We start from the raw sequence: 23,309 nt of genomic DNA on the forward strand, positions 1-23,309 counted from the left end.
TACTAATCGTTTGTTTGTCATTTTTTTTTTGTGCGTGCAGGAGGTATTCAGAGACGTATTATTTACATGTCATTATCTGCCTTATGGAGAGTTATTGTAGTGTTTGGATGACGTAGATCGGGCACACATATCTCGATTGGGTTTGTCTTCACTATGCCGGATTCCAGCCGTGATGGTGAATCATGGTTTACTAACTGCATTGGTAGAGCGTTTCCATTCAGAGACGAACACATTTCATTTTCCGATGGGTGAGATGACCATCACACTAGAGGACATATGGAGGATCTTGAGGATCCCCTTTCACGGTGCCCGGGTTGTGTATGATACAGTGCCTCGATTAGGGACAAAGGCACTATCCATTGTTTTTGAGAGAGAGCTACCGAGAGGTAGGGCCATCAGCTGGGATGAGCTGATGCATACTTATGGACCTACACACAAGTTAGCATCCATGTTGGGCATTTTCTTGAGCTACTTCCTATGTCATGACAGGGGACAACATGGGTTGGAGTGTGGATGGTGTGTCATGCTCCGTAGGATGGTTGAGGCACCTGAGATCTTTGGGTGGGGTCAGTGTATGTTGGCCCATCTTTTTCATGAGATGCATGAGGTCATCTTCCACGAGAAGAAGACCATGGCAGTTGGTGTTTATGTGCTACAGATCTGGGCCTAGGAGCATCTCCCTGTATGTAGGCCAAATTTTGAGGATTCTCGGGAGCCCATGGAGCCCTACATTTGCAGATATCGAGGGCATATTACCCAGACCCACTTGTGTAAGACTAAGCATTGGAAGACACATCTCGATGACCTGGTGTCTATTATATGGCGACCTTGGAGAGAGATAGAGGACTGGGATGATGCCCTGAGAGAGCTTCCCTGGATGTTTAGTTCTCGACTGCTGGTAGGCAGGATGACATCATTCGTAGAGAGATTTGTCATCTCACAAGTGTGGGAGCAGTATGGTCAACCACAGGACATTTCAGCTGAGTATTGTGCCTATGCCAGGGTGCAGAAGGATATAGAGTGGGTATGGCCTCCACGGATGGATCCAAGATGATCCATGATAGATATTTGCAGCCTTGTTGCATTTCAGTGGGACTACCTACCATAGGTAGTAGATGCCGGGATGACGCCTACATATCAGGCATTTTTGATAAGCCATCCATTCCCATGCTTCACAGATCCACTAGGGATGGCAGGGTAGGTACAGGGGCAGGAACAGGTATCATAGTAGTAGAAGGCACAACCACAGGCGCCACCACAGGTCCAGCACCGGGTACAACAGATACCTATTCCCCCATGGCAGATGGGTTCAGACCCAGGTGCTGGGGGTAGTGGAGCAAGACACAGTCGATGAAGGAGGCAGAGGACAGAGGAGCAGGCCCTTCAGCAGGAGGTCCCATAGCAGCAGGTACCTCCACTGCAGCAGGCACCTCCACCTCAGCATGCACCAGAGATAGTCGATGAGGATATGTCAGATCAGCCAGTAGGTGGGGTATAGGATACGGTATGGCGGTACTGAGAGAGGGTTCATGCAGCCTCCTGACAGTTTGGAGAGTTGCAAATTGTAGTGGCAGTCAGGGATGCGTAGCTGGTAGAGAGACAGAGAGAGACAGATCACTAGAGAGAGCGTACGAAGGCTACAGAGCAAAGGCTAGAGCTGGCACAGGATGAGATCTGCTTCCAGTCTGCTCGAGCTACATATTATTATGCTGCATACACTACTACAGTACCTGATGAGACATTGCAGGTGCAGCGATTCTCTCAGTACACATGAGAGTTTGAAGGTGCATGACCTCCTATCAAGCCGGATATACCACCACCGCCTCTGCCACCTGTTGCCCCTGTTCCTCCTGCTCCTCCCAGAGGTGAGAGTTCAGAACAAAGTTAGATGCTCTGTGCCTGACTTTTATTTTGATCTCTGGCTATGTATCGATTGGTGTGCCAGCACCAGATGTATCATTTTTGATCGATTGTGCTCGAGTAGCGCCCATTTTTTTTTGTACTTACCCATTCTTTGATATATATATATATACGAGATTTTGAGCTGAGTATTCCTGTGTACATGTCATTGTCTATTTTTTTTTGCTCTGATTTACATGAGATGTATGTTTAGATAGAACACATATGTATGAACTGACATCTGACATAGTGTTGTGCATTTTTGTTTGACAGTCACAAGTATTCCATTGAGGAACGAGAATCGATGAACCAAACTCTTGTGCAGCCATAGAGGAATCTGATGCATGTGGAGTATGAATAGGATTACCGTTGAATCACGTGCTAATGCAAATGAAGTATGCAAGACTATGTTAAATGTAGCCCTAGGTCTGGTTACCAAGCCTCGATGATTTATCATCATTGGATATAAAATAAAGCTCGCATGTTATACAATTTCCACTAACATTGCAATCATGAAAACATGAATGTAACATATGTTGTTGGAATGTCGGGATTAAATTTAAGCATTCGAGGCACAAGAAGCCAGAATGACCAGAATATTTGTCCCTTTTAATGTAACAAGTTAACATAAGCATCAAAGCATGAATGCTAGGATGACCTGAATGTTGCTTGCATGACAGGCACACCAAACACATAGGAGATTCCTCTTATGTGAAGTATTCAATATTCATGCTGTCTACAACGACCCTTGCATTCGTAACCTGAGACAGAAGTGTGCTAAATATACTCGCAGTGAGCCATACATTCACTTAATAGGACGAGTATCAGTATGTACTATAGCATGAAGAGTTCACTCAAACAAACAAGGAGAAGAACCAATATCATTGACATATTTGTATAAAAGGAGTTGAGGTACACACGGCCATCCAATACAAAATGGAGGCTCTTATAGTGGACACCCCTCTTATAGGAATGTATCAACTTATTGGAACTAAATTGCAAATAGAAAGCATATGAAAAGATCATGCCCCCAGTCATCACTTCTCTAGTCAAAGATGACATCATCGATGTTGCTCGAGGAGATATGATAAAGAAAAAAAAACAATAAGAGAAAATGCTCAGCATATCCAAATAAGTATATCATTGAGTTTAATGTTTTCAGGATGATCCAGAATATGTAAGAAAGAAATCTCTTCAGTAGGGTGACAATAGTAGGCAGATGTAGTAAGAACAATTGGTGACTGAGGTCAAAGATGAATCTTCACGATGAAGAACCTAAGAAGAACTAAGCAACAATAGGAAAACACAACCAGGACGACTGGTGATTAACGCAAAAGAGATCTTCCAAAAAAAGAATCTTGAGACATGACTCGAGCAACAGTAGGCAGACACAGCTGTAACAACTGGTGACTGTTGCAAAAGAGATTCTATGAGGAGAATCTCAAAAAGGGTGACACTAGCAACAGTAGGCAGACATAGTCAGAACAACTGGTGACTGTCACGAAGGAGATTCTATGAGGAAAATCTTGAAAAGAGTGACACATGTGACAGTAGGCAGACGCAGTCAGAACAACTGGTGACTGTCACAAAGGAGATTCTATGAGGAAAATCTCGAAAAGAGTGACACTAGAGGGGAATGCCCCCGACCTATGACAAGACTCAATCCATAGATACATGAGCAGGAAAAGCAGGAAAGAAAAAGCATGAAAGTGACTAACAAGAGGCGCCTGTTTACCAGGTTTTCACCTTCTTGGCAGGTTTTTTTAAAATTTTTTTCTCAACTTTTTCAGGACTTTTTCTGATTTTTAGGATTTTTTTTTCAGGACATTTTCTAATTTTTAGGATTTTTTTCAGGACATTTTCTAATTTTTAGGATTTTTTCAAGACATTTAGATATGTACAGAGAGCTTGCTGAGATTGAATCAACTGTAAAACCGCTTCAGGTGGTGAGTGTTTATAGGCTCTTTAAGCACTTCTCCTTCAGTTGTGGAAAGTTGATAGGGGCCAGATCCATATACTGTAGTAATGATGTAAGGGCCTAGCCAATTTGGTTCAAACTTTCCCTTTTGCATTCGTTGTTGTTGATTCTTAGGATTCTCTCTTAGGACGAGATCACCCATCTAGAAGTCGCGTGGCCTAATCCTCCTATTGTAGCTTCGCACCATTCTTTGTTGATATGCTCGTAGATGATCACATGCCACTTGTTATCGTTCATCTAGCAACACAAGTTCTTGAAGTTGGGCTATCCTATAGTCATCATCTGTCATAAGGCCTTTCATAGATATTCTCAAGGTAGGAATCTCGACCTCTATCGAAAGCATAGCATCTGCCCCATATACCAACGCAAAAGGAGTCATGCCCATTGGAGTTCTAATGCTTGTTCTATATGCCCATAGGGCTGGATTGATCTAGAGATGCCAGTCTTGCCCTGACTTACTGACTGTACGATGAATAATTTTGAGGATTGCCTTATTGGATGCCTCAGCTTGCCCATTACCCTGGGGGTAATAAATGGAAGACCAATGTTGTGTAATTTTGAATTTCTTGGACAGTTCCTTAAGGTCTTTATTTTTGAATTGTCCTCCATTATCAGTAATGATTGAGGACGGTATACCATATCTACAGATGATGTAGTTTGTGATAAAAAGCGCTACAGTTTTTCCATCAGCAATTGTGAGAGGGACTGTCTCTACCCATTTTGTGAAATAATCTGTAGCGGTGATAATGAACTTATGTCCATTAGAAGAGGTTGGTTGAATCTGTCCCACCAAGTCAAAGGCCCATTGTTGAAATGGCCATGTTGAAGTAGAGGGAATCAACTCTCTAGCTGGAGCGTGAATGAGATTCTCGTGTAGTTGACACTGTTTGCAGGACCTAGCATATTTAATAGCTTCTTGCTCCATTTTAGGCCAGTAGTAACCAGCACAAAGGAGTTTGTGAGCTAGTGTTAGGCCATTGGAATGAGATCTGCAAATGCCTTCATGAACGTCAATTAGTGCACATTTGGACTCGTCGGGTTCTAAACACCTAAGGAGTGTTCCGTCGAGAACTCTCCTATATAGATCATTAGCCATAATGACATAATGTGAAGCATTACGGATTAACTAACGTTTCTCATTCTGAGTCAGACCTTCCAAAATGGTTTGATTAAGAAGGTAGGAATAGATGTGATGGTAGCGGGATGATTCTTGTCCTATAATAGAATAGATCATCTTGGAATCAGGTGTGTCATAGGCTAGGTAGTGTAACGCTTCCACCAAGAACTCGTGTCGGAGATCATTTTTTGGCATTTGTAGAAGGGAGGCTAGAGTGGCCATGGCATCAGCCGCTTTATTATCTGCACGTGGAACTTGTTAGAAGGTGATGTGCGAAAAATATTTCATCAAGTCATCAACCATGCGCTTATAAGGAATTAGTTTTTCATCCTTTGTTTGATACACATTATTTACTTGGTTGATGACAAGCTGAGAGTCATCGAAGATATCCAATTGATCTACTCTCCATCTAGCTGCAATTTTCATACCATTGATCAAAGCTTCATATTCAGTAATGTTATTTGTACAAGGAAATAGAATCTTGTATGCTTTGGGCAATGAGTATTTCTGTGGTGTGATGAAAAGTAATCCAGCACCTGATCCTTGTTGTGTGAAGGATCCATCAAAGAACATAACCCATGTATGGTGAGTGAGTGTTAGAATTGACTCATCTAGAAAATCAATGTTTATTGGTTGAAAACTCGGTATGGGTGCCTCAGCTAGCTGGTCTGCAATTGCCTGTCCCTTTATAGCTTTGTGTTCAACATATTGTATTTCAAACTCACTTAGTATCATGACTCATTTAGCCAATCTTCCTGTGAGAGCTGCCTTACTGAGCAAATATTTTAATGGATCTATTTTAGCTACAAGCCGTGTAGTGTGGGAAAGCATGTAGTGTCTCAACTTTTGGGAAGCAAAGACAACTGCCAAGCAATCTTTCTCAATAATACTGTAGTTTTTCTCATAAGAGACCAATGTTCGGCTCAAGTAATAAATAGGTATTTCTTTGCTATCATTGCCTTCCAAAGCCAACAGGATTCCCAAGGATGTTTCAGTAGCTGAAATGTATAAAAGCAAAGGTTTCCCATGCATAGGAGGCATTAGGATTGGTGGATTGACAAGATATTATTTAATCTATGTTAAGATTTTCTCACAATCCTGGCTCCAATTGAATTTCACACCCTTATGTAAGGTCTTTGTCAAGGGTTGTGATTTATCCGCCAATTGTGAAATAAATCTGTGAATAGATTGAAGCCTTCCCTGTAGTCCTCTCATCTGACTGATGTTTCGAGGTGGTGGCATGTCCATTATTGCTTGTACTTTTTCTAGATCTACTTCAATTCCCTTTGCAAAAACAATATATCCTAACAGTTTTCCTGATGTGACACCAAATGCACACTTCTTAGGATTGAGCTGAAGACTAAACTTTTCCATACGATCTAGGATTGGTCCCAAATCATGCAAATGGGTATTGCGTTTAGCGCTTTTGACCAAAGTATCATCAACATAGTCCTCCATAGTTGTATGCATCATGTCATGGAAAATTGTAGTAACAACCCGCTAATATGTAGCTCCAGCATTCTTTAAACCAAATGGCATCACATTCCAAAAAAAGGTTCCCCATGCACATGTGAAGGCTATTTTCTCTTGATCTTCTGGTGCAATTTTTATCTGATTGTATCCAGAAAAACCATCCATAAGTGAGTACATCTCATAGCCAACTGTCATGTCCACAATCATAGCAATATTAAGGAGTGGGAAGTCATCTTTAGAACATGCCAAGTTAAGATCACAGAAATCTATACAAACTCTAATAGACTTATCATGCTTGGACACAGGGACAATATTGGATATCCATTCAGCATAATCAATTGCACGAATGAAACCAGCCTTCAGAGGTTTCTCCAATTCAGCTTTGACTAGCAATGCAACATGAGGATGCATTTTTTGGAGCTTCTGTTTAACTGGTTTTATGCCTGGTGTTATAGACAAGTGATGCATAATAAGATCAGGATCCAATCATGGCATGTCAGAATATGTCCAGGAAAATTTTATTTTCTTTCCCTTGAAAAAGGCAATGAATTGTTCCTTTTCTTCATTTGATAATGACTGAGCCAAATGTATCACATGAGGATGTTCTTCTGTGCCTAGGTTAATCGAATGTGTTGGCTCTATTAACACTAATGATCTCTCCTGAAAGTGACTAGGAAGGACATCAAATATCTCATCCGCGGGCGCCTCAGAGAGGTTTTCACCCTTGGATATGTCTTTTGTTTTTACTATTTTTGGATCCGACACTGCCACAATGTGGTTTTCACCATCGGACCTCTTGCATTTTTTCTTTTTAATTATGTGACTGAGATATTTGATGTTCGCCTCAGTCATGTTGATGTTGTGCTCATTGGTGGAAGACGTTACAGGTTCGATAGCATTTAGGTAACATGCAAGAGTATAGTCATTCTGGAATGTGGGGACTTTGTTAGATGCATTAGGGTTCCAGTCTATAAGCTCACAATGTGCGAGTGAGAGAGTAGTGGTTGGTTCAATTATGTTCATAGTATAGTTATTAAATGTGTGGACCAGCAATTTGAGACCTATGGTGACCTCACCCATAGGTGTATTCAAACGTCTCAGAGTACGAACATTAGTAATTGATGAATCTAAGACACTAGTTTGATCAGACCCCCGTGACCTATTCCTAGACATTTCACTCACTTCGATTTGATTTTCATAGACATGCACTTGGTCAATTTCTTTATCAGTAGTTGCTTCTAAAAGATTTTCAAATTCATAGTCATGAGAATCGGTGCTATATGGTGAGATACTATAGAAATCCCCAAAAATGATAGGGACATACTCTGCTTCAGCCTCTAGATTCTTACATAAATACTCAATATGACATGACTGACTAGATTCTCCCTTTCCTGAATGATATTCGAGTTGTTCAGTATTGTCCTCAGAAGAATCACTAGTATCATCCAAAGTGCTAACATGTGGCACAAAGTCATCTAGCTCAACAAAGAATTTAGCAAGATCATAAGGAATAGGATGAGGGTAAGAATCCTCATCATCAGATTCTTCCTTTTGAGTACTTGATTAAGATCGTGACTCATTTTCAGATGAACTCTCAGGTACGGGTATGAATTTATTGGATCCCAAATGGAAAGGAATTTTCTTGAGCCCTAGGCAAGTTGTGTCACTGTTGCTTCGAGTTGTTGCTTTGACATGATCTATTAAACCATTGTTATTGCACCCAATAGGGCCAGTTCCCTTGTAGCCAAAATGCTTCATAAGCTTAAGACCAGGTCCATACTTCTTAGGAGTGATTTCTTGAACTTGTTCTGTTAGGTCTACTGGAGACTCTTCTTTGTAAAGCCATGCAGCAAGGGCTCTGTTTTTTCTTTCATCTTCTAAGGGAACTATAGCTTTGATAAAAGAACCATTAAACTTGGTCTGAGGTGTCAACACGAATGGCTTCTTTGCTAGTGAGGGTCTCCCAAAATTTTGAGGGGATTCTGGAATTGATGTTAATGATAACACTAGTTCCATGTGGTACTCTCCCATACCAGCTTATTTCAATTTAAATGACTGCTCAATTTGTTTTAGCTTATTGTTGTGACAATCAGTAGACTCACGGTTAGCAGGGATGAAAGATTCAGCAGCTTTGAGCATATTGCAAGTGTAGCTAGTAGTTGTTGGAATAGTAACTTCAGAGCCATGAAATGGGAATTTAATGCATTGGTGGTATGTGGATGGCATAGCGCGCATCTCATGTATCCATGGCCATCCTAAAAAAATGTTGTAGGCTAAGGGAATGTCAAGCACCTGACAGGTGACATCACTTTCGACAGGACCGACGCGAATTGGTAAAGTCACAAGACCTAGTGACTTTCGTTCTACTTCATTGTATGCTTTAATAGTGAACTTTCATTGAGGATCAATAGAGTCCTCAGAATAACCCAATTGTCTAAGCAGAGCCGCAAAAACAATATTTAGGCTAGTGCCATTGTCAATGAGTACCAGACAAACACGTGTTTGGTGGATCATAACCTCAATTTGTAGAGGCTGATTGTGTGGGTGATTCAATGAGTTGTCATCCTCCTCAGAGAAGGTCATAAGATGAGGTGAGGTCAGGTGACCTACCATGGATTGAAATTGTTCAAGATCAAGATCTTGAGGAACGTTTATCTTAGTGAGGGCTTTGTCCAGAATTTTCCTATGAGAGGGCGAGATTTTAAGAAGCTCAAATATAGAAATGTGAGCATTGGTTCATTTCAATTGATCTAGAACACTATAACTGGTTGCAGTCAAGTTCGTCATGTGTTTTGCACCTTTATCGGATGGACCAGCAAGGGCTTTGTCCTTGTGTTGTTCGAGATTTGAAGTAGGAGGTGTAGGGATTTTGAGCACCAATTTCGCATGAGAGTGAGTAACAGTGTTAGCACAGTGTTGCGAAGACGTATTATCCATGTTATTGGAAGTAGGGCCTCTCAAGAAAAATGGTGTCTTGGGTTTATTGTTATCTTTCTTCCCCTTTATGGTAATAACATCGCAGTATTCAAAATCTATAGGTTCAACCATGTGAATGACATTGTCATTATTGGAATATGTATAGTTGAACTTATTGTAGGGTTCTGGTTTCGAAGTCTCTCCTTTTTCATAAGGTGGGAAAGGCTCTTTGAATGCCTTGTGGTCCAAGTTTTTGTTATGTCCATCTACCACAAGTTCACCAGCATCAATCATGTCCTGGACTTTATGACGTAACTTTATACAGTTGATGGTTTTATGTCCCTTGTTTTGGTGATACTCACAAAATGAGGTATCATTCCACCATGGTGGATGTGGTCATGGATCATAGGAATGAGGGTTATCCATTGGTGAGATAAGCTTGTGTTGTAGCAATGTTTTGTAAGCAACATCCAAAGGTTCTCCTAAAGGCGTATACTCTCGCTTGGGTCGTGCTGCCCATGAGTTTCTTGATTTATTCCCAGACATTTTATTGTCAGGAGGAGGCTTCTCAGCACTTTTGGCCGCTTTGAAGTAGTTTTTGAGATTAAATGCTACTTTAGCAGGTTTTGGTGTGACATTATCAACAACCCCATCATGTACAATTTCTCAGTTCTTGTTGACATGTTTGGTTTTATCCTTGTTGGAAGTGGAACCTTGTTTTGAGTCTCTCTGAAGAGTGAGCTCACCTTTCTTGACCATAAATTCTTCGATACAGATAGCCTGTGTAATCATGTCTTCAAAGGTACGCATACCTTGTAGTTGGACTCTATACCCAAAATCAGGTAAGAGGTTATCGGTGAAAATATTGAGCTTCTTCGTTTCTGGGATTTTACAGGAGTACTTGGTATAAAGCTGTCTCCACCGTTGGAGGAAAGTGAGAAAAGGCTCACCAACCTTCTGTTTAAGGTTGCATAGATCTCGAATATTTACAGGGTGTTGAATGTTATGAGAATATTGCTGAACAAATGAATAAGGAATTTCATCAAATGTCTTGATACCAGGAGGTAAATGTGAAAATTACTCCAAAGCTTGACCACCTAGGCTTCTAGGGAATAAACACATGAGGTACGTTTGATTGTGTATAAACTCCATAGACAAAGCACCAAATTTCCACAAGTGATCTTAGGCATTAGTAGTACCAAAGTACTTGTCATATTTGGGTAGTTCTACACCTCTTGGGAAAGGCAGCATGTTTATACTTTTGTCAAATGGAAATGAACAAAGAGCATCCAATGTGTATGTCTTTTTGGGTTTCTCTTTCTCATGCATCATCTGAGCCAATTGGTCTTGCATAATTTTCAGTTGTTTTTGGAGTTTAGTGGTCTTAGTTTCTTCTTCACGTGTGATAATGGTCTCCACATCGAAATGTGTGGGCAATTTAGCTCCCTCTTGGGTGAGTTTGAGAAAGTACTTTTCTTTCTCTTCGTTGATTAGGATTCCCATGACCTTCTGAAAGTTTTTGTCTCTTCGACATCTTGCTATGTGTTCATGAAGGATTTCCACCTCTTCTTGTTCTTCATCAGTGTCATTTTATTTCTCTTTCTCCTTGTCTTCCCTAGGTTGTTCTTGATATCGACTATGGCTACCCCGTTCAAGTTCACGATTAGTCATTATAGGAACTTTTTCAGTTTCCGTACGGTGTGTTTGAAAAGGGTCCATGGAGAAAGGGTCATACATTGTGTTTAAGAATGTAGGACTCCTGCCTGTCTCAGTATCCTTTTGGTAAAAAAGATTCCCAATTTGTTGCAAATTGGACAATGTTCGTTGATCTTGAGATGACCTTTCAGGTGAGGAAGACCGTGAAGATGACCTTGCAAGTGAGGAAGACCGTGAAGACGCCTCACTAGCCAAACTAGATATGGATTGCATAGCGAAAGGTAAGCTACCTCTACTGCAATTATGACCCCTAGCATGACCACGTCTAATGTTATCAGGATAAAACACGTTGCCGCTTCTGGTTGTGATAGTCATAGGCAAGGACAAGAAGCTAGAACCTAGACAAGGAATATACTAAGACTGAGTCTCAAAAAGGACAAGATAGTAACAAGAATGTTGTTCACTAAGGCAGAAATGGTCAGATTTAAAGGCTAGAACAGCCAGAGATTATGACCACTGCAGCACAAAGTATGGCAAGCATTAAGACGAGGACGTATGAGATGAGACTAGTCAAGGTATAAGACACAAGTTTTCAATTAAGCGAAGTGTCGCTGTTCCAGGACTATTTGCAAATAGAGAGTGATAAACAGACACAAAAAAGGACAGCGTGCAAGCTGCAGATAGCTAAAATAGACCCAAATTGTAAATGCTGATACAAAAAATTTTACGCGAAAAACCTTTACGGGTCGCGCAAAGAAGTTTTACGAGCCACGCGAAGATGTTTCTGTCTCCTGCAAAAATCAGTAACAGTTTTTAATTTTACGTGAGAATGTTTTTGGATTGCACGAAGATGCGCAACAGAACTTTAATTTTACGCGAGGGCAAAATGGCTTCGTGCGAGAGCCAAATGATTTCACGCGGGAGAAAAATGATTTCATGTGAGACCAAAATGATTTTGCGCAAACAGACAGAACAGTTTCACAATAGCGACTAATTTTGACAAAATTTTTGATCGATTCAATAACCAAGCAGATAAATAGGCACGTAGAATAGCAAGCAAGTGATTTCAAGCACGTTTGAAAACAATGAGCAAGGGAAAAAGCAACCTTGTGCATGAACAATCAAGTGACTTAGTTTGTGTTAATCCCTAAGAGAGCTATTTGTGTACATTTTCAAAGAGTTTTGCAATCATCGCACACATTCCTTAGAAAAATAAAATTTGGCTTCTCTAAGGTATTTAATAATGGTTTGACTCTGCAACTTTTATGGCTCACAGGGGTGACCTCCAATCTCGGTGCACCGAGGTTTTGACACAGTCTGAGAACTTAATCTTCAAGAGCTGCTAGGGAGATCTGACAACCCACAATGAACCACACCCATGGAGATTTCTTCCACAAGGACATTTATATAGCGGTTGTCACTCCCATGGCAAAAATGGCTATTACCACTTGAGGTTCCGTCATCACAGTTTTCCCTGTAGAGGGATTGTCTGCTATGGTTAACCCTCTCTAAAGGTGATTGACTCACAATAGTATACCACAAGGGGACTTAGCTTCCAGATTCAAGGTTCTGACACCTTTTCACCTTTAGCCCAATCAAAGAAAATAGATTAATCCGACATGCTAGACTAAGATTATCCCTTAAAGATCTATGATATCATCTTCCTGTGATCTATCAACCTCTCCAGAGAAAGGATGCCTTAATCAACAAGTCAAAGATTCATCTATCTACGAGATGCTCAAAGTATCCTCCCCACCCATAAGGAATCCATCTTAGAGAGGAGTTTCACTAGGAACCCACTCCCTCAAGATCCACGAATAGTGTTCATGGGGGCTTAATTACTATGTGTGTACAGATGTTAATTCCTGAAAGAAAATCTATCTAAAAGTAATCAAAAAGCACAAGGTGGTACACTTAACGCTTTAACTAATGTGAGGTGAGTCCAAAGATGTGGAACATTTAACCCCTTACACAAGCCAAAATGAGTCCACAACTCAGAAATTAGTGAGTTCTAAAAAGCAAAAAAGGGTTGCCTTGTGGAGCCTTTAACGCTTATGTCCTGTAGACCCCTCCCCTATTTAACGTGGTACTGAGCTTGCAACCACAGGGTTGAATGAGGGGTCGACGAATTAGCGAGTCCAATAACCCAAGATAGTTAATCAGATCTATCACTAAAGACTAAGCCTGCTAAATGAATACTAACAGAGATCACACCCTAGTATGAGTTTATGCATGTGTTGTAAAATGGAAGTAAAAAAGGAAACACAGAAGCTCGACATGAAAGATGTTATTTTTAGATCCAAATGAAATGTTATTAGCTGATGAAGATTACCTGGTGATCCTCGCAATGCGCTTAGTAGATTTTTACCTATTTCTGACAACTTTAGCATGCTTTTCCCATTATTCCAAAAATCGCTACTATGCAGTTCAATTTTTTTTTTAAAAAAACATAGAAACACTAGAAACTGCTAATAGTCAGCAAAAAAATCAAAAAACACACAAATCAGTGCAAAATTTTTTTGCCTCTGTCAGCAAAGTTTTGCGCAAAATTCCTGACAGTCCGCGCGAAGAAGTTTTACATCCTGCACAAAATCAAATTTGACTCACGCGAGATTAAATTTGGCTCGCGCGAAATTAAATTTGGCTCATGTGAAAAAGAAAGTCTTGTTCAAAGATTTGCGCACCAAAGAAGTTTCTCACATGATGTGGAAAGAATCTTCGCACGAAGATTCTAGATCCTCGTGTGAAAATGAACAGTTTCGCGTGAAGATTCAAACCTGTACAGAACAGTACAGACAGAGAACAAAAAAATGATTAAAAAAATATAGAAAAAGGCCATAATAATTGATTTTTCAGCCCCACGATGGGCGCTTGAAATGTATGCGTGAAAATGCAGCCTATGCTAACACACACACACTTCAACATGGTCATTTTATGTGGATTCATCCCAGAATGAACATTGGATTGTTCATCCGAAAATCAAACTGCAAAGCGACCTGTCGCCTCCTATCTAGAGGAAATTGCTTGTTAGATATCCTTAGATTCGAGGTGATTAAGCAACCAGACCCTCTAAGAATGAAGGATTTGACAATGAAATTAAACTAAGAATGAGTATACAGATTAATCTAAGAAATGAAAGATGCAATGTAATCTAAGAACAAATGAAGCAAACTAGATTAAGCATATGCATGATTAAACTAAAATGAGATTAAACTAAAAATGAGAATGTATGCAAGAAATGTAAGTAAACATGAGCATGAATTTCAACAGCAATTCGATAGCAAATCAATTCATCCTCCCCCAAATGAAAAGATGAGGGTCTCTTAAATAGAGTTTCCTGGAATCCATCAACGGTTGAGATCGATTCAGATCAACGGTCAAGATTGAAGATGAGTTTCAGTCATAAAGGGAGATTCCCAAATTAAAGGGAGTTAACAGACTTAATTTGAGATAAATAAGGAGTTAACTGTTTTAATTTGAGTAGAAAAAGGAGTTAACTGAACTGAAGAGAGATTTTGTTGAGATATTTAATTTAATAAAATGAAATATGCTCTCATAATTACTTTTTCTATTTAATTAAATAATCTTTAATTAATTAGAGACACTTTTGTTTAATTAAATAACTTCATTTAATTAATTAGGAATGTCTTCCCATTTAATTAAATAACTTTTTTTAATTATTTAGAAGTAAGTACTCCATTTAATTAAATAATTTCTTTTAATTAATTAGAAATACCTTTCCCATTTAATTAAATAATTACATTTAATTAATTAAGATAGGCATATTTATTAAATTAAATAAATTTAATTCCATAGTACATTAGCCTTAGGATATAATTTAATTTAATTAAAGTATAAATACTTAATAATTAAATTAAATATTAATCAAGTAGGTTTAATGCAACTAATATGAGTATGTACTATAGGAATTAAATAAGAAATATGATGAATGTAGATTAGGGTTTTTCTGCATCTAACAATTAAGTCAAGTAGTGAATAGCAAAATGAGAATTGCCTATTAGAATAAGACTTTGAAATTATCAAAATAATACCAGAATTGGTATAATGGCAATGAGCCAATTTTGGGGTATTAAACAAAGCACGTTGTTAAATATGACTTGCTTAAAGAATTTCAATAACCCTATTAGGAGTGATCCTTGTGAGAGGAATTTAGAACATTCCATTAGAATATCACACTATTTAAGGGATTTACTAGTGACAATTACATCAACCTTAGTCCAAAGGAATTATTTAGACTAATATAATTATGATGCAGGAGCATCCAAAGGTATAAGGGCAATCCTGTGTCACCCAAAAAAAAATGTACTTAGACCTAGTTTCTATTTTATGTCTTTACATTTTTGGATACCCATTTGGTTCAAATAAAGGTTCCAACTCTCATAGTTCAACTATCAGTGCATTTGAAAATCTCGAAAAAATAGGAGCATGCAATTTGACCATCATTTTGGTGACCTAGAAGGTGCGACTTGGCCAAATGAATGTAATTGAGATTTAGAGCATTCCAGAAAAAGAATCAGGTCAAAAGGCCCCACGGTTTGAAAGTTATTGCAGTTTTTCGGGTTTTGGAGACCTCCTAAGAATGCTTCGAAGTCAGGTTTGGGGCATTAAATGACCTCGAAAAGGGTCAAAAATGGGGGACAAGTGAAGCTTGTCCATAGGGCTATAGAGCGCTTTGAGAGCTTTTCAAAAATGTAAACGGTTCGTCAATCGGAGCTACGGTTCAAAAGTTATGCCTCCCGAAAGTTCGGCTACCATTTCTGGATTCTTCTAGATTTGCACCGACTTCTAAAGCGGCTTCTGGAACCTTCTGTTTTGTCGGTGGATGCCTACTAGCACTTTCTAGAATGTACTCCTAGTCCTTAACCCTCCGGGGTCTATTTAAGGAGATTTTTGGCATTGTAAAAGGCAGTTCGGATTGGAGCTTGAGAGGAGGTGCTAAAAGGAGAAATATTCTCCAGATTTATGCTATTGTAAGCCCGCAGGGCATGTTTTGAAGTTTATTTTCTCTGCACTGTTTGTATTGGCATATTTTCTCAGTTAATATAATTCCCCTTTCTATTGTGTCTATTCTGTTGTTGGGTTGTGTTCCCATCAAATTATTAGAGAGTAACATTAGGAATTGATTTGATAATGAAAACAACTCACTTGTAGATTACAAATCTTACATTCAACATTTCATTCTTCTTGGAATTCATCCTCTTTTTCTCTAACATCTTGTTCAACCTTGATGCATTCATCCTCTTAAGCCTTCTTTCTTTTTATGGAAATTATAAACTCTTTCATTCTGCCACCATATGAAGAAACACCCTAGAATTCTTGTTTGCCTCAGGTTCTCATGTATGAGAACAATTTCATCTAGTCTATTATCCATTTTAGGTTTAGTTTAGATTCATGGAATCTACCCACATTTCCATTTTATTCCCTTCTAGAAACTTCCTCTACAATCCTCTTTGAATTCACCTCAAAGTGGTTTATCTTGAATTCTATGCCAATAGCTCATCATACTTATCCTCCACACACTTCACACAATTCAAGAAATCAATTTTGATAGCTAAGATTTGTCAAATCTTTGATCTAGGACATTTTACTATCACTTGACAATAATACTCTTTTTGCTCAACAAATACTATCTTCTGATGTTTGGCCAACTCAGGGTTTCTTAGCATACACTATGTCTTTACTAGTGCTCAACACTTTCTTGAGTCAACACATACTTAACTTACTGCTCACCTTCCACTAACTTTCTTCTTAACCTGCACTAACTTTCCCCAACTTCCACTATTTGATTGGTCAGGATTGGTAGACACATTTCTTTACTTAGCCTCCATCTAGTCTTTGCTCAAGTATCCTTTCATTATAGCCTTTAGCAAATAAACAATACACTATATCATCAATTTCTTTCTTGGTCTTAAAGTGATCATTTTATACACCATATAACTCAAGCTATTTTTAGGTTCTCTTATTATCTTTTCATTTTGAATCCTCTTCATCAATCAATCAAATGATAGCATCCACACAAAAGTAAGCAATTGTCTGACCAACAAGTAGCAAGTTTGACATCAATGAAAAAATAATGATTTTTCCATGATAAGTTTCATCAATCTTGTTCACTTCAACTATCTCCTTTCAACATATCATACTCACGACTTATCACTACAAAAATAAGGTGCCCTATTAAGATCTTATACTAATGTCATCTTCTAAATGACTACACCTTTTTAAAAGTGTCTATTACCCTATGGATTGTATCAATAGTCCTATTAAAGACTACTATGTTAAAAGATTTAATTCCACTAATAGAGTTCATCCTATTAAAATATTTAAATAAGTCCAAGATAAGAACTTCAAGGTCATGCTAAACACCACATTGTTAAAAGATTTTATAATCTTATTGACAACAATGTTAGGTTAGAACAACAAGAATTTGAACTTATTTTCCTTTCTTTTTTCTTGATAGGTCCACTTTTCTTTGCATTATCTATTCCCTTTCTGATAGCTTAGTGCACTGCTCATTGTCTCAATAGTTAGTATATCATGTTAAACAAAACTTCTTGAAACCTTCTTCTACTTCTTACACTCATTTCTCTCTCTTTTTGTCTTCTTTTTGGCTAGTATCAATTTCCTTCGTTCATGACCTGAATAGGGTTTCTAGTCTTTCCATAAACTATTTTTTTACTTTTCTTCTTGTCTTTGCCAATAAGTATTATCATTAACAATAAGGTAAAAATTTTAAGGTTATAATAATGTTTTTATCTCTTATACAGATTCCTAAGATAATAGTATAAACTTAGTCTTGTAATCTATGGTCTATTTTCTAGCAATGGCAACCTCAAAAATCATCACCACATGGGTCTGGGATTTTGTGAAGGTATAAATCTTGTCCTTTGGCATTGATAAAAAAATCATTCATTAATTATCACAATCTAATCCCTTTTATCTTTTATATTTTTTTATCCCCCCTTGATCTTTCTAATTATTTTGTTCAACTAATCATTTTTCAAAAATTCATATCAAGGGAAAAAATCCCATTGGAAGAAGAACCATGACCATGTATTAGTTTATCACAAGCTCCCTTCCCCATAGTCTTAGCAAAACCTAAAATAGAGGCCTTCACAAGGTCATCAACATACTAAGCCCAAATAGTGGGAAATATAGGTTCCTAGGATGGACCACATATTATAGGTTTTATACTCACCACTAATAGGAACAAAACATCCTTATATGCGGATGCTTAGTAGATCTAGTAGGTCACATGGTTAGTAGTACCTAAGGCCATAGAGAGCATATTTTAAATCATGACATCCATGCTATGCATGTATTATAGGGCATATAGATAGAGAATTTCCACATGGATGGAGGATAGGTAATCATCATATGGTCAAATTTGAGCCTATATTATGGGATACGAGGTGATGATAAAGAGTCTTTACAAAGGTTGATAACTACAAAGGTGACCATCAGGCCATGATCATAGAGGATACATGTATTCTTTCAAGTAGTGAATTTACTATTTTTTATCATCTAAGACCTATTGATTAATTTATATTTCCATTAGTTGTGGAGAATTGTGGTGTAGTGAAAGGTAGACATGAGGTGAGTTGGGATTTTGAGTTAGCTTCAAGGGCTAGACTATTAGTTTAATCTTTGGTTCACAAGTGTCCAATTTTGATTGGTTCTATCACCACCATAGCAAACCTATACATAAAAACTCTAGTTTTCTATGGGATATTAGTTGGCATCAATTATATATTTTCCTAGAGGTCTAGGTTATACTATAAGAATAGAAATATTGAATGCATAGATGATCATAAAACCCCAGTTATGATATTTAGGATTTAAAAGACTTTTTTCTCTTTACATGATCTCGTCTATCCTACTTAAGAAGGACATCCAAAAATATTGTCATTTATTTTTCATCACATTTATTTATTGAATGAGGCTAGAGAATGAGAAGTACACAACCATAGATGATGAGACTATCCTTCTATAATTTATAGATGTGTTTCCCTCTTCACTACCCAATATGCCTCTCCTCAAATCATAAATTTAAATATTAATCATGTGCCTGGAGTTGTGCTAGTTTCTAGAGAATACTATAGGATGACTACTAATGATGTCATTGATCTTGAGATTCAACGAGAGAAGCTTCTTGAGAAAAGTGGTATTTGTCCTAGCTTCTCTCCTTAGGGTTCTAATCCATCTATGTGAAAATGAAAGTAGCATACCCTAGAATTCCTCTATCCATATTGATGAGAATAATTATTTATTTTCAAACCAAAAGTGGAAGAAGAAGGATTTTCTTCATATCAAAGAGGGAGTATAAAGGTGTTCATGTGATAGAAAAATTAAATTTTTTGGGGAGAGTGAAATTGGTAACATAAAAATTTTTGCTATTTCACTATTTGAAAAAGGCTTAAGAGAAGAACGTGCAAAGTAGAAATTGTTTATTAAAACATAGACAAAGTTGTTTGACTAATGTGAAGTTGAGAAATTCTTTAATTTTGGTGGGCATGATGAAGAAAATTTGTGAAAGTGTGAAAGTTACTTTTTAGAATTCTAACTAAGTGAAAATAAATAAAATACATCAATTCATATTTTTGAAAGTATGAAATTTTAACTTCAAGAAATGTTTGTGTTCACAGATAAAGGGAAATTATGAAGTAGCCACTTATCTACAAAATATTTGAGCTCACAAATTTATGAATTTAATGAAAAATAATCATGACTAATTAGTAAGGAAACTCAACTATTTAATGAAAAGTGATTTGTAGAGTTAAAATAGATTCAAAGAGAAAGAAAGAGAATGCATCGTGATGAGAGAAACTTAGGAAAATAGTAAGTTTAATTTTGCACCCTAATTTAAGTTTCCTTTTCCTAAAATAAAAAATTTGGTTACTAAAAAATTAAGGGAAAAAATGTGGAGAAATATATGCAAAAAATGCTTTTCGATTATTTCTTGGGCCTTCTTCAATTGGTACTATGAGAGTATATATGTTGGAAAATTACAATTTGAACAATTTTTGTTTATTCATTGATGTCAAATTTATTCATAAGAAAAATTGATACCTCGTGTAAATGTCATATCTATTTGATTGATGAAGAGAGTTTGAGAAATTGTTTATAACAATAACACCTAGAGGAATGGTTGAGTTATAGAAAGGAAGCTAAAATGGACATTTTATTAGTTAGACTTTTATAAGGAAAAGTGAATTTTTTATATGAAGAATGTAAAGTTAAGTTGAGCAATAGATTAAGAGGTTGAGGAATGTTGAGTGATGCTAGTGTTAGCTGAGGCACAATAACTACCAAGAAAATCTAGCATTGACCAAGCATCAATATCAACCGAGCAAGATAGTTGATGCCAAACTATAATTTTTACAATGACCAAGTGATTAAGTGATGACTAAGTTTAAAAACTTAGTGATTTTGAGTAATAGTATTGCGAATGAATTTGAGGAAATCATGATTTCTCTTCAACTAAGTTGACTTCTTTGAAGATGGAAACCATCTTGAAGATAAGATTGATGAGTTGGATCATTCAATTCAAGGTGATGATAGTACATTTGGTAAAGTTTACATTCAGCAAAATATTTTATGGTTAGGATAGTAATTTTATTAGTATAGTAGAGACCGGGAAACAATAGGATAAGCATAATAGTTAACATTTTATGTTTAATTGTTCAAATGGTACTTATGGATATTGAGTACTTAATTCACCACCCTTCTAAGTTATTCTTAAAATTTCTAAAAATTGGTATTGGAGCTGAGTTCTTACAAAGAAAATTTTGAAGGTACTCAAAACTGAAATCATGACTCACCAAAACGAGGTACCAAAGCTAAACAAGGAGAAATTTCTTGTATGGAAAACCTTGATCAGGTTACATATATCAAGTATCAGTGATGATGCTATCAACTTTGTCGATAATCAACAGATAAAGGTAACAACTAATCCTTTGATAGCTGAACAACTGAAGAAAAGAAAGAACACAATCAACAAATGTTAGAGATTTTCTTGGCCCTAAGCAATGCCAAGTTTTATGATTTAAAAGAATGTGATTATTCAAAGAAGATGTGGGATAAATTAAAAACCATATATGGAGGTGATGACAATGCCTTGAGAGACAAATCAGAAAGCCCAAGAGGTAAATTTGATGAGTTGAGAATAACGAAAGGTGAGAATATAGTGTGGTATTGCAAAAGACTCAAAAAAGTTTTTAATGCTATTCATGGTGCACATGAAAAAATAAAAGATGAAACAGTAATAAGAAAGGCATTGGGGAATCTACTTCCTATATATGCTATTAGGGTGTCTATAATTCAAGAACTAACATGTATAATAGGCAACACTTTGACCTCTAAAGGTGTAATTGATAGACTGACTGTCTTTGAGATTTATATCTTTGATAACTATACACTTGGTACTACTGAATCTTCCTTTAAGTCACAACTAGTTCTTAGCAAAAGGAAAGGAAAACATGTGAAGAGTGAAAGTAATAGTTTTGATAATAAGATTGATGAACTTGAAGCCATAATTATAAAATTACTTTGAAGAGGAAGAGGTTTGAATATAAAGATAAACTACCTATTATTTTTTTCTCATTCAACAAAGTTGGACATATTGCTGCTAGGTGTCCTGACAGAGAGGATAAGGATGAAAGGAAGTAAAGGAAGTGAAAAAGAATGACAAAGACTACAAGAGAAGAATGGATGGCAAGGGTAAGTAATATTGTTATATTTTTGAAGAAGAAAATAACAATGAAACCAAAAGTAATGATGATGAAGTTGACTATATTTCTATAAAAGAAAGTTTTGATGAAGATGAGAAAATTGCATTAATATCATATGTAAACAAAAGTTATAGATGGTTAATTGATAGTGGATGCTCCAATTATATCACTGGTAATAAAGAAAAATTTGAGGATATTGGTCCATACAATGGAGGGCGTGTTAAATTTTCTAATGATATCCTATGTTTTGTAAAAGATAAAGGTACTATTCAATTGACTGACAAGATCAAATGTGACAATGTTGACTAGGTTGAAGCACTTAACTATAATCTGTTGAGTGTTTCATAGTTGAATAGATTAGGTTAAAAATTTGAATTCCACAAAAATAAGGCCAAGATATATGATCTTTATGGTAAGCTAAGTGGAAGTGGTGATTAGACAAAAGGTAACTTTTTTATATCTAGATTTATCTAATGAGATATGTTTGTTTGCACAACAATAATATTTTTTGGTTATGGAACATGATCTTATGTTATGTGAACTTTTACAATTTTTTGAATATCAATAAAAACAAAAAAAGTAAGGTGATTGCTTAAACTAAATAGGCCTAACAATGCTATGTGTCAATGATGTCAACTAGGAAAATGACCAAGTATAGTTTTATGAGAAAAACATACACTTCTAATGATATTTTTGAATTGGTTCATATTGAACTATGTGGAGCTATTCATGTTCATAGCTATTGTGGAGACAAGTATTTCATTCTATTTCTTGATGACTACTCTAGGATGACAACTATGATCTTCCTTAAAGCTAAATCTAATTCTTTTTAGTTATTCAAGTGGTATTTAGTCAAATTTGAAAAAATAAATAAAGAAGAATCTAAAGTGCTTGAGACCTAACAAAGGTAAGGGATTCATTTCAAATGAGTTCAATACATTTTTCAATGATAGAGGAATCAAATATAGATGTCATCACCAAGGGACCCTCCTCAGAATGGGATAGAAGAAAGGAGAAACATATCAATAATGGACTATGCAAGAACATGGATGATGGAGAAGAGCATTTTTGAGTGGTCATTTTGCATGAGGTCAACAATTGGAATCCATTACGCAATTCCTCTTTTGAAAAGATAATATTTTGGGATCAACTCTAAGGTTTAGTATTTGTCTTGTGACATACCAAAATCCACTAAGTTGAAGATAAATGTGATTGTTCACGAGGAGGCCTTCCCTGGTTCAAAAAACTCTTTTATCTTGCAATCAAAGTAAATCTATTTGCTATTTCAAAATATCACACCAAAAGAACAATATTTTTGTATTTCCTATTTTTTAATGAATGCAACTCTAACAATGTAGCTACTATGAGGTCCTATTCTAATAGGGGTTTAGTAAACCAAATAAGAAAACTAAAAGAAAATAAAATGAAATCAAATGACTTCAAATTGTAATTCCTATATGGACATAAGTTACAGAACACAACACGCTACGACTTAAACCTTCGAAGAAATCATTAAGAAACA

The sequence above is a fragment of the Cupressus sempervirens genome, chromosome 4 (genome assembly GCF_028749045.1).
Source record: "Cupressus sempervirens isolate cs-2001-9-10 chromosome 4, ASM2874904v1, whole genome shotgun sequence".
NCBI lineage: Eukaryota > Viridiplantae > Streptophyta > Pinopsida > Cupressales > Cupressaceae > Cupressus > Cupressus sempervirens.